This window comes from Phaseolus vulgaris, chromosome 7 (assembly GCF_051622355.1).
Source record: "Phaseolus vulgaris cultivar YP4 chromosome 7, ASM5162235v1, whole genome shotgun sequence".
NCBI classification, from domain to species: Eukaryota; Viridiplantae; Streptophyta; class Magnoliopsida; order Fabales; family Fabaceae; genus Phaseolus; species Phaseolus vulgaris.
The window spans coordinates 53,772,859-53,782,925 of NC_143504.1; positions in this window are offsets into that span (position 1 = coordinate 53,772,859).

The following is a 10,067-nucleotide window of genomic DNA, read 5'->3' on the forward strand; positions in this document are numbered from 1 at the left end:
TATTTGGAAAATTTAAGAATTTCTGTCTCTATCCCTCTGTTGATATGCTTAAATTCATTTAATATATATATTGGCAGAAAAAAATGATAACATCAAACCTTTAAATTTTGTTAAGTACCATCTTACTCTAAAAGATAAATAGTCTCTTTGTTCCTCTCATCATCTGCATTTCAAATACAAAAACTGCACTCTCTGCATTCAAAAGACTTTCTGGAATCATTTGCTTCTATAAAAGTTAGATTAGAGAATTATAAAAGTTAGGTTATCTTGTTTTCTTCGTAAAAAAGTTTATCTAAAGCTGAAGTTGTTATTGGAAAGCAAAATAGAAAAACTCGAAGGAAAGGGTAATGGTAGGTGTTCTAGACTTGAAGACTGCTTAAACTACCTTACTTAGAATTTGTCTGGTTTTGTTTTTGTATTTTGAAAATAATTGATTATTTTCTTAGGCTACCTGAATTAAGGGTCTATATCTTTTGATTTTTCTATATTATTTTGTTAATTTCATTAACTTGTATTTAGTCATGATTAATCGAATTACGATCTAGTAATTTGTTCCAAAATTAATATTTGGAAGAAACTTTATATATAGGGAAAATTGCGCAATTTTTTTAATTTATTTGTTTGTGTTCATAATTTCTTATTTCCTTGGTGGTGTAAGAATGAAGCTTTTGTAATGAGTTTTTTTGTTTGTGTTCTGAGTTGGAGACAGAGTTTAAAGATGAATATAAAGCCTTAGTGTTACTGCATAAGCCTCCTCTTTGAGCAATAAAAGAAGAAAAATAGGTTGGGAACCATGGCTATGAGTAGTGTAGGCATTAGTTCCATACCTGCAAATTATTGAAAGGTGTTTGAGTCCCACGTGAGTGGTGAGTGCAAAGGTTGAAAGATTTGATGATGTCCTAAACATAAGGGGTAAAGAAGGAATGGGTTGTTTTGTTATGTTGCTGTTCCTTTTTCCGAAGCATAGTCAAACACATACATCAAGTGCTGTAGAATTTTAGCAGCTTGGGAGCATGATTGACTTTGAAAAACCTTTGAGTAGTGCTAGTGCTTCACCAAATAAAGCATTTACCACATACCAAGTGCAGAGTGCACACGCCAATATTAATGTCCTTAGATTTCATAATGACCTCATCCAGAATCTATGTTCTTCTCCCACAAGATAGATAAAAGCATGTCCATTTTCTCAATCCATATTCAATAGATCACCCTACACCCATAACTTCCCCTACTACCACTTCATTGTTTCTTTAATGCATAAGACATGCGTGCATGCAAAATTTAGAAATCCACTGTGACATACCAACCTGTTTCATTTTTCCCTTCAACCATTCTGCATAATTAATTCAATTGACCTAGCAGTGAACCCAACAGCAAAGAGTAATGATGGGCTGCGTAAGTGTGACCTATGGAGAAACTGAACTAGGATTTGAACCATTGCTGCACGCTAAGGTTCTCGCATGCTATTCACTACACTTTGAAATCTTTCATCACACCTCCTCCCCCCAAAGGGGCAAAAACCTCTCTGTTGTGAAAACTAAATACTTTGCTAAAGACAAGACAAAAATTTGTTATACCAAGGTTATTTGAGCAAACTCAGAATGCAAAATGAATTCCATGAAAGCTTAACAATCTAAACATGTCCTATATGATTGTGTAGGACTTTTGTCACTCGGGCACAGTGGCTAATCAATAACTTGTCAGTTTCATTCATGTCCTTGATGGAGGCATTAATGTTACCCTTTGAAATTGTTGGAGAGTAGGGTGTGTTAATTAAATTGCTAAAAGCTTAGGGGAGAAAAGGTAAGGGTCTATTAGGTGTAGGGAATGATATCAAGCTAGGGAGGCTCCAACTTTCTCTAAAACTCACACATGCCATGCCATGCCATACTCAAAAACTTGCGACCAACACGCAAAGCCTACGTGCACTCATACATTATTCTTCTTTATCTCCCTTCTTGCTGCTTCCACAACCCAATTCTTTGCAAACCAAAAGGGTAACCCAACATGGGGCTGCCCCATATCTATGCATGTGGGTCCCAACACTCTGGATCCAAAGGCTGCCATTAGTACTACTCTCTCTGCTGCAGTGAACCTCAAATGAACAAAGGGCTTCCTCACTTTTTTATGAAATTAAGCCAGACAACACTCCAATCGCCTTTCCTTCGATATCCCCTTCTTTCAATTTCTGTGTATACACTCACTGCCACCACATGCCACGGTTTCCACCGCCACACTTCTTTTTCTTTTCTTCATTTTCATCTCCACTCCAATTAACACCATTACATGATTCACTTCTGTCGTAATCACCCATAATCTTTTCATAACATGCAGTACAATGTTATTACTTTTAAAGAGAAATGTTATCAATTCTTTCATATTAATTGAAATTTTTCATTTACATGTGTAATGCTATGTTACGTCAAAATTAGGATTGAGTCACCTTCTGATGTCTTTCACCACGTTGCTTACATAACTCTCTTCTGTCTCCTTCTCTCTCTCACACACACACACTCACTCGCACTCAAGTTGCTACCTATAAATACTGAGCCTCTACCACCACCCTCGCACACTCTCACTCATGTTGTGCAGTAATTTTCGTTCACTGGGTGAGAAGCTCCTTGTTGGAGAAGCAGGGCACGTGCAAGTGTGCAACTCTTGGCTCTCTTAAACGCCATAGAACTCATTTGCACGTGCTCCCCTTCTCCAACACGGCTTCCTCACCCTCCTTGCTTCTCTTTCTCTGTTACTCTCTACTGAACCTGCCACTTGAGAGGTAAATTGCTTTCCTAATGTCTTCTTTGTTAATTTTCCACGTAAATTTAGTTCCAAACTTACATCATGATTCTTGTTGTTGGAAAGAGTGTGAAGGGTATCAATGTTACACTGTGGTCTCCAATAAATGAATTATGAAAGATTAATTACCGTTTTATCTTACAGCCCTATGATCAGTAATTTCATTACACCACTAAGTTATCATACACCATACTGAGGAGTGAGGGGTGATAGCTAGAATGTGCAACTCTGGATGTTTAACTAGGAACTACTATGAACACATTTTTTCCTGCTGTAAAGGGTGTCAATTAATTTCTAGTTTGAAAGTGGATGCACACTGTTATAAGCAGTATCTGAAGTTGATGATATGTATTTGGCTGATTAAATATTGTTGAGTCTGTGAGTGAAACTTAACAGGGAAATGTAACTGAGGCACCTGACATAACAGCGGGGCCATGAAGGGTGAGTTTGTTTTGAGTGTAATAATGGAAAGTTATAATTTGCAAGGCTTGTAGTGTAATCCGAAATGATGAAACATGTTAATGACTCGGTGGTACGACAGTGTAGCTGTACAAATGCTTTCGCTGTCAAAGAATCTTTAGGATTTATTTTAGGCCTATGGTTTGTTTGGAAGCTCTTAAACCATGCATGAAAAAGTTGATAAGAATGAGTTGTTGAAATAAAACAATCACTATTTGGTGTGAAATAGTATTCAACAACAAGTAGGGGTAAGTAGGAGCAGGTAAGTGGATGGTTCGACCAGTTTAAGATTTGGTAAGTCTTTTCAAACGAGACAGATAAGTCTGGTATGTGAAATGCATCAGTTCTTTTTCTTAAGTTCTTCAAAATCTGTACATAAACTGATCAAATAAAAGTATTTAAAATATCTTTTTTTCTCTTATTTTTAAAGAAAAGTTTTATCGTACTATGTTATTTATATTTGTAACTAAAATATATCATAATTAATCTGCACTATCAAAATTAAAAATCAATATCTTCATTTAAATGTTTTCTTAATAATAGATATATTATGTACCATCAAGTGTAAAGAGACATGGTTTCGTGAAGGGCAACTGTTTTACACCATTGTCTTGTGCCTGCACTATTCATTTGCAGAAAATTCTTCTGAAAAACAACATCGCTACAGGGTTCGGAAACCACAGTTTCAGTGTGGAGATAAAGATGATTTCTTACCGTTATGCGAAAATATGCATGTACAGTTTCATAACGTGAAATAAATTTTGAAAAAAAGGGAAAAGAAAAGACGAGTGTGGGAAACTATAAATGGGGCAATAAAAACAGATAATATATATAATTTATTTATTTTATCTGTTTTAAATAAACGTAATCTATAATAGGAATTTTATTTTAAATGGATTAAAATGAAAAAAAAAAAGTTATAGTTTTAATGGATTGATAACTGGTTGTTAATTTTAACTTGAAGCTCATGATCAATACCTCATATTTTTCTCATCTCACGTCTTCTATTGAAAGAACAAAATACTCTTAAATATTATTTCAAAAACCAAATTCTGTCTCGTGCATTCTAAGACTATCATTTATCAATATTGCACTTTACATCTGTATATCTTCATCTTGGAATCATCGCAGCAGTTATTTCACAATTGTCCCATAATTCACCACCATGCATTCATATGAGATAAGAGATGGATCTTCTTACGGTAAGATTTTCCATTTTCGATCCAAAACAAGTTTAAGCTTATAGAGTTGCAGATCTAATAGACTTTTGAAATAAACAATCTAAAAGTATATTCGAGAATATAGGAATAAGCCTAAGAACACTTTTATGTTAAGAATGTACGGAGATAATATGACTCGTAACTTCTAAATAGAATTTGATGTGTTGTCATTTAAGCTTTGCATATTTTTAAATTTTTATGCTGCTTGTATTAGTTATTGATTGTGGGTATTTGTATGGAGAGCTGAAGTTGAGTCTCGCTCTCACAACACTAAACACATATCGAACAATGTGGATTATTATCATTATCTGTAAATTATTTTTTCATCAGTAACTCATATTTTTTTTAAATAATTATTGAATTATATCATATTATACCTTAGAAACACGTTCAAAGAGATGTTCAAAAAATACAACAAGAAGAAAATGTTAAAACCTATAAACCAAAGAGATACCAAAGAGAAGGTGATCTGCTATTGTAAAAAAAATAAGGCATTTCAAAAAGCATACTATCATGAGCAAGAAAGACAAAAAAAAATCTTTTATATATATATATGTATATATATATGTATATATATATATATACACAGTTGAGACTCTTACTAAGAGGAAACTCATATCGGCGGAAATTACACCAAAATGGTGTAATTTGGTAATGAAAATACGAAAATGACATATGCATAACAAATTAAGGGAACAAGTATTTTCAAAGTCGTATTCTTAAATATCACACATCGAGTATAGATTAAGACATTTCATATATAATTGGGTGCAAACTTATAAGTTGATAAAGTTGAGTATTCTTAATACGTATATTGTGAGTACGAGTTTTAGTTTGAAACACAACTTAAGTTAGATTTTTTTTCCTCATCAAAATAATAATTTATACTTTTTTAATAAAAATATGTATATAATAATTTAAAATTTGTTTAAAATTACATTATAACAATGTGTAAAATTTTATTTATAGTATATAATTTCAAAATTTTAATTTTGTATTATTTAAAAGAATCATAAATAAAGTTGAAGAGTTTAACTTTAAAAAAAAATTACCTTAAATCAAGTTTTGATATATTAAAAATATATATTAAGTATTTAAAATAATTTGTATTAAAAGTAGGTTATGCAATAAATTAAAAATAGTTTTTATTTTTTAAATATTCTTAAAGTTAAAAATATTTTTGTTGTTTTTAAAAACATTAAATTATGTTCCTGAAGTAGCATTTAAGATTGATACGGTTGTAAATAAATTGGTTATGGTTTATGTATAAATTGTTAGATTATGTAATATGAATGTTAATGAAAATATAGATTATATGATATATAAAAAACAATAAAATACATGTATTTATGTTAAAATAAATGTATTAAAAAATAAATAAAGTTATTGAATATGAGTCATTAAAGGAAGATGATATTATAATATTTGATGAAAACAACAATACAAAGGATGACTTTACTGTTTAAATGGATAATTTCATCTGTTGTGACATTCATTACGACATTAAGAATTTTTTTTGGCTTGTTCTGAATTGGTTGATCTCTTTCATTATGCAAACAAGATGTAATTGGTTGTCCCGACTCTTTGCGTCGCATGTGGAGGTCAGGTATGAGATTTGGTCCAATATAAGTAGACCAATAATCTTCTTTTTTAACTGTATAAAATTCAACTTATGCCTTTTTAATAATGTGGAAGTTGTAGATTGGATCAATGAATGTCATCATTTGTAAATGACAAGAAGAGAAAACGACAATAACGTAACGACAGGGAAGCCGAAGAGCTTGGAAGTGGTCACAAATTCACAATCACACCATTAATCATTTAATCTAATTGTATTTGACTAAAGTCGTTAACCATGTTGGGGGTAACTAATTTTTGGACATTGTTTAATGTATCGGGCTTAGCCCATAGTTTATATTATTATATAATTATGTTATTGATTTTGTTATTATTCTCATCTATAAATAAAGACCCTTATGTGTGTATTTTACACAAGGGATATCAATCCTAAATACATTTTCTTCATTCTTAACATGGTATATAGAGCTTAAGGTTAGGATTCAATTTTTTTGGGTGAACCCACTGTTCACCGTCAGCCGTCACCGCCATCGAAGTTGTCACCGTCGTCGGAATCTCGTCAGAGTTGTCGTTGTCGGAATTCTTGTCAGAATCTCACTGGAGTCGTTGCTACTAAGCCCAATCTCCTACTACTGAGCCCAATCTGTCTCCTACCACTAAGCCCAATCTGTCTCCTACCACTATGTCGCCGATAACTAGGTATGTGGCTTCCTCGATTGCCACTATGCCCAATCCCTCCATTTATAATAATTATGTCAATGTTCATCTTTCTATTGACAAATTGGATGAAACTAATTATGACACTTGAGCCTCAAATAAATTATGGCTTAAGAGTCAAAATTATGTTGATCATCTTACCCAATGTGTTCGCATTGTTGCTATAGGTGAGGCTTCCCGTTGGTTGAAAATTGATGCTCAATTATGCATTGTTATTAAATCTATTATTCACTCATCTTTAAAACAATTTTTTCGTGCTTTTGAAACGTGTTTAGAAGTTTGGGAACGGGCGAAATTATTATACACCAATGATACTCAACATCTTTATGGTGTGTGTCAAAATTCCCTTACCATTGTTGCTTCCCAAACGTCTTGATGGTACAATGACTGAATATTTGGGTAAGCTACATGCTTTTCTTCATGATTTTAATGAATTATTGTCTCTTGCCTCCACTCCTACTCAAGAACTATAGCAATGGTCCAAGTTCTTCATGTTATTGGGCTTACATGGCCTTCCTGATGATTATTCTCATGTCTGTGATCAGATTTTGGGATCTCCTGTTGTTCCCAATTTTACTTCTACCTGTTCTACCCTTCTATGTGTGCCAGGTAAATACATCATTGATATACCTCTTCCAGTTGATGACTCTTCTGCTTTAATCTTTCAACGTTATGATCGTACTTGTCCTTCCAAGTCGGGCAAATTGAATCACAAGTGTGACCATTGAGGCAAACTTGGCCACAAAATTGATCGGTGTTATGCCTTACATGGTCGTCCTCCTAAACCTGTTGCGGTTGCCGAAAATGTTCATGTGCAACCTTCTACCATGGGCCCTCCTTCATCTAATGATGATAATCAAATAAAGGAGGCTTTTATTAATGAAGGAAGAGGTCATTCACCTTCACATTTGAAGTTCTTCCTTCTAGTCTTCTCAAAATTAAAAGAAGACATAAAATAAAGAGAGGATCAAGCCTAACGCCAAAGAAGTCTACAAGCTTTCAAGAATGGGGTTCAATTAAATATATCTCTTTATAGTTTCTTTTAAATTGTAAATAATATAGAATAGTGTTTAGAAAGATGCTTAGAGGGAAACATTAGACACCTCTTTTGTAAAAGCATCTTTAGGCTTTAGTTTAGAAAATTCTGGAAGCTTGGGGAGTGAGCTTAGTAAGGGGGTGTGATCTTAGGAGCTTTTTGGGTAGCTTAGGGAATAAGCTATGTAAATGACCAGCCCTTGCTCCTATAAAAGGAGGGCTTAGGTCCTTCACAATGCAGATTGGAAAAATAGAGTAAAGTTACTATGCTCCATTTGTGAGTGATTGTGAGACGAGTTCTCCCTTTCCTTGTCTTATCTTGTGATGCATTGGGAGCATTCAAGTGGCGGAAAATCTGCACTTATCTTGGAACATTCATCATCCAAGTGGCGTGTCCATTCCCAATCCTTGCTTCAATCACATAAGTCATCTTCCTTCATCTTGTTCTTCAATTTCAATCTGTAATTTTGTTTGTTTTAGTGTTCTTCATCGTTTTCACCGTTTAAATGGTGTTTTCCAGCTTTGTTTTCATTTTCTGTTCGGTGCAGTAGCTGTATATTTCAATTCTGTCCAGCTTTCAATTCTTGTTCTTCATTCCTTGTTGTTTGATTCCATTTGACAATATATGGACTTCCATATGAGCTTTGGTTTGGTGCAAAGTCTTGGTGAGTTCTTGAGTTAGAACATTGATCCAATTCTAAGTAAAGTGCCTTTTCATGACCAACTCAAGTTGATAATGAATTTCTTAAATGGTATGAGGATTGTCAGAACTCTGGTTCCACTGCTCATGTTGCACATTCAGGTACACCTTTTGTTGGCCTTATTCAGTCAATTCTCTTGGTCCTTGGGTTCTCAACTCAAGTGCCACCGATCATATTATCGGTAATAAATATTTGTTCTCTTCTTTGTCTACCTTCGGCTACTTACCAACCATTACCATGGTCAATGGCTTTAGGGTCTCATCCCATGGTGTTGGTACTATTCATCTTCTTCCTTTTGTATATATTGATAATGTTCTTTTTGTTCCCGAGTCTCCCTTTAACTTATTATCCATTAGTCATCTAACTCATTCCCTTAAATGTGTTATTTCTTTTACCAAAGATTCTATTTGTTTACAAGACCAGAGTTTGAGACGGATAATTGGCACCGGATGTGAGTCTCATGGTCTTTACCACCTACGAACATATGCACATGTTGGTATAGTTATGGATTCTCCATCTCTCATTCATGCTCAACTAGGTCATCCTAGTCTTGCCAAGATGCAACACCTTGTTCGAAGTTTGTCCAAAGTGTCTAGTTTATCTTGTGAGTCGTGTCATTTAGGTAAACACAGTCACAATTCTTTTCCTATTAGTGTCTCACAACGTGCTTCATCCCCTTTTGCCTTACTTCACTTTGGCATTTGGGGACCAAGTAGTGTCAAGTCTAATTTAGGGTTTCAGTATTTTGTTACTTTTATTGATGATTATTCAAAGTGTACTTGGTTATTTTTAATGAAATCTCGTTATGAGTTGTTTTCTATATTTCAATCTTTTTATAACGAAATTAAAAACCAATTTGGTGTTTCAATTCGAACCTTACACAGTGATAATGCTCAAGAGTATCTTTCTCATTCTTTTACCATTTTTATGAAATCTCATGACATTCTTCATTAAACCTCACGTGCTTATACCCCTAAACAAAATCAGGTGGTTGAGCGCAAGAATAAACACCTTATTGAAACTACTTGTACTATGTTACTTCACGGTGACGTTCCTCAATGTTATTGGGGTGATGCGATTCTTAATACATGTTATCTAATTAATCGTATGCCATCTTCAATTTTAGAGAATAAAATTCCTCAATTTATTTTATTTCCTCGTGAACCTCTTCATCCCTTACCACATAAAGTTTTTGGGTCTACATGTTATGTTAACAATTTTTGTCCTGGTCTAGATAAATTATCTACTAGGTCACACAAATGTGTTTTTTTAGGGTTTACTAGGTCTCAAAAAGGATATAAATGTTTTTCACCCTCTCTTAACCGCTATTTTGTTTTTGCATATGTCATCTTCATTGAGTCTTCTCTTTATTTTAAGTCTCTATCCTCCCCATTTGTGTCTCCATTTGAACAAATACATATTATAGTTGTCTTTGATCCTCTTGTTATGTCTAGTGTGCCTGCAAATTCTCCTCCCCCACCACCTCTTCAAGATTACAATCTTCGCCAGTCTTCCCATCGTGCACTAGATGAATCTCTTTTAGTGCTAGATCCTCCGTCCC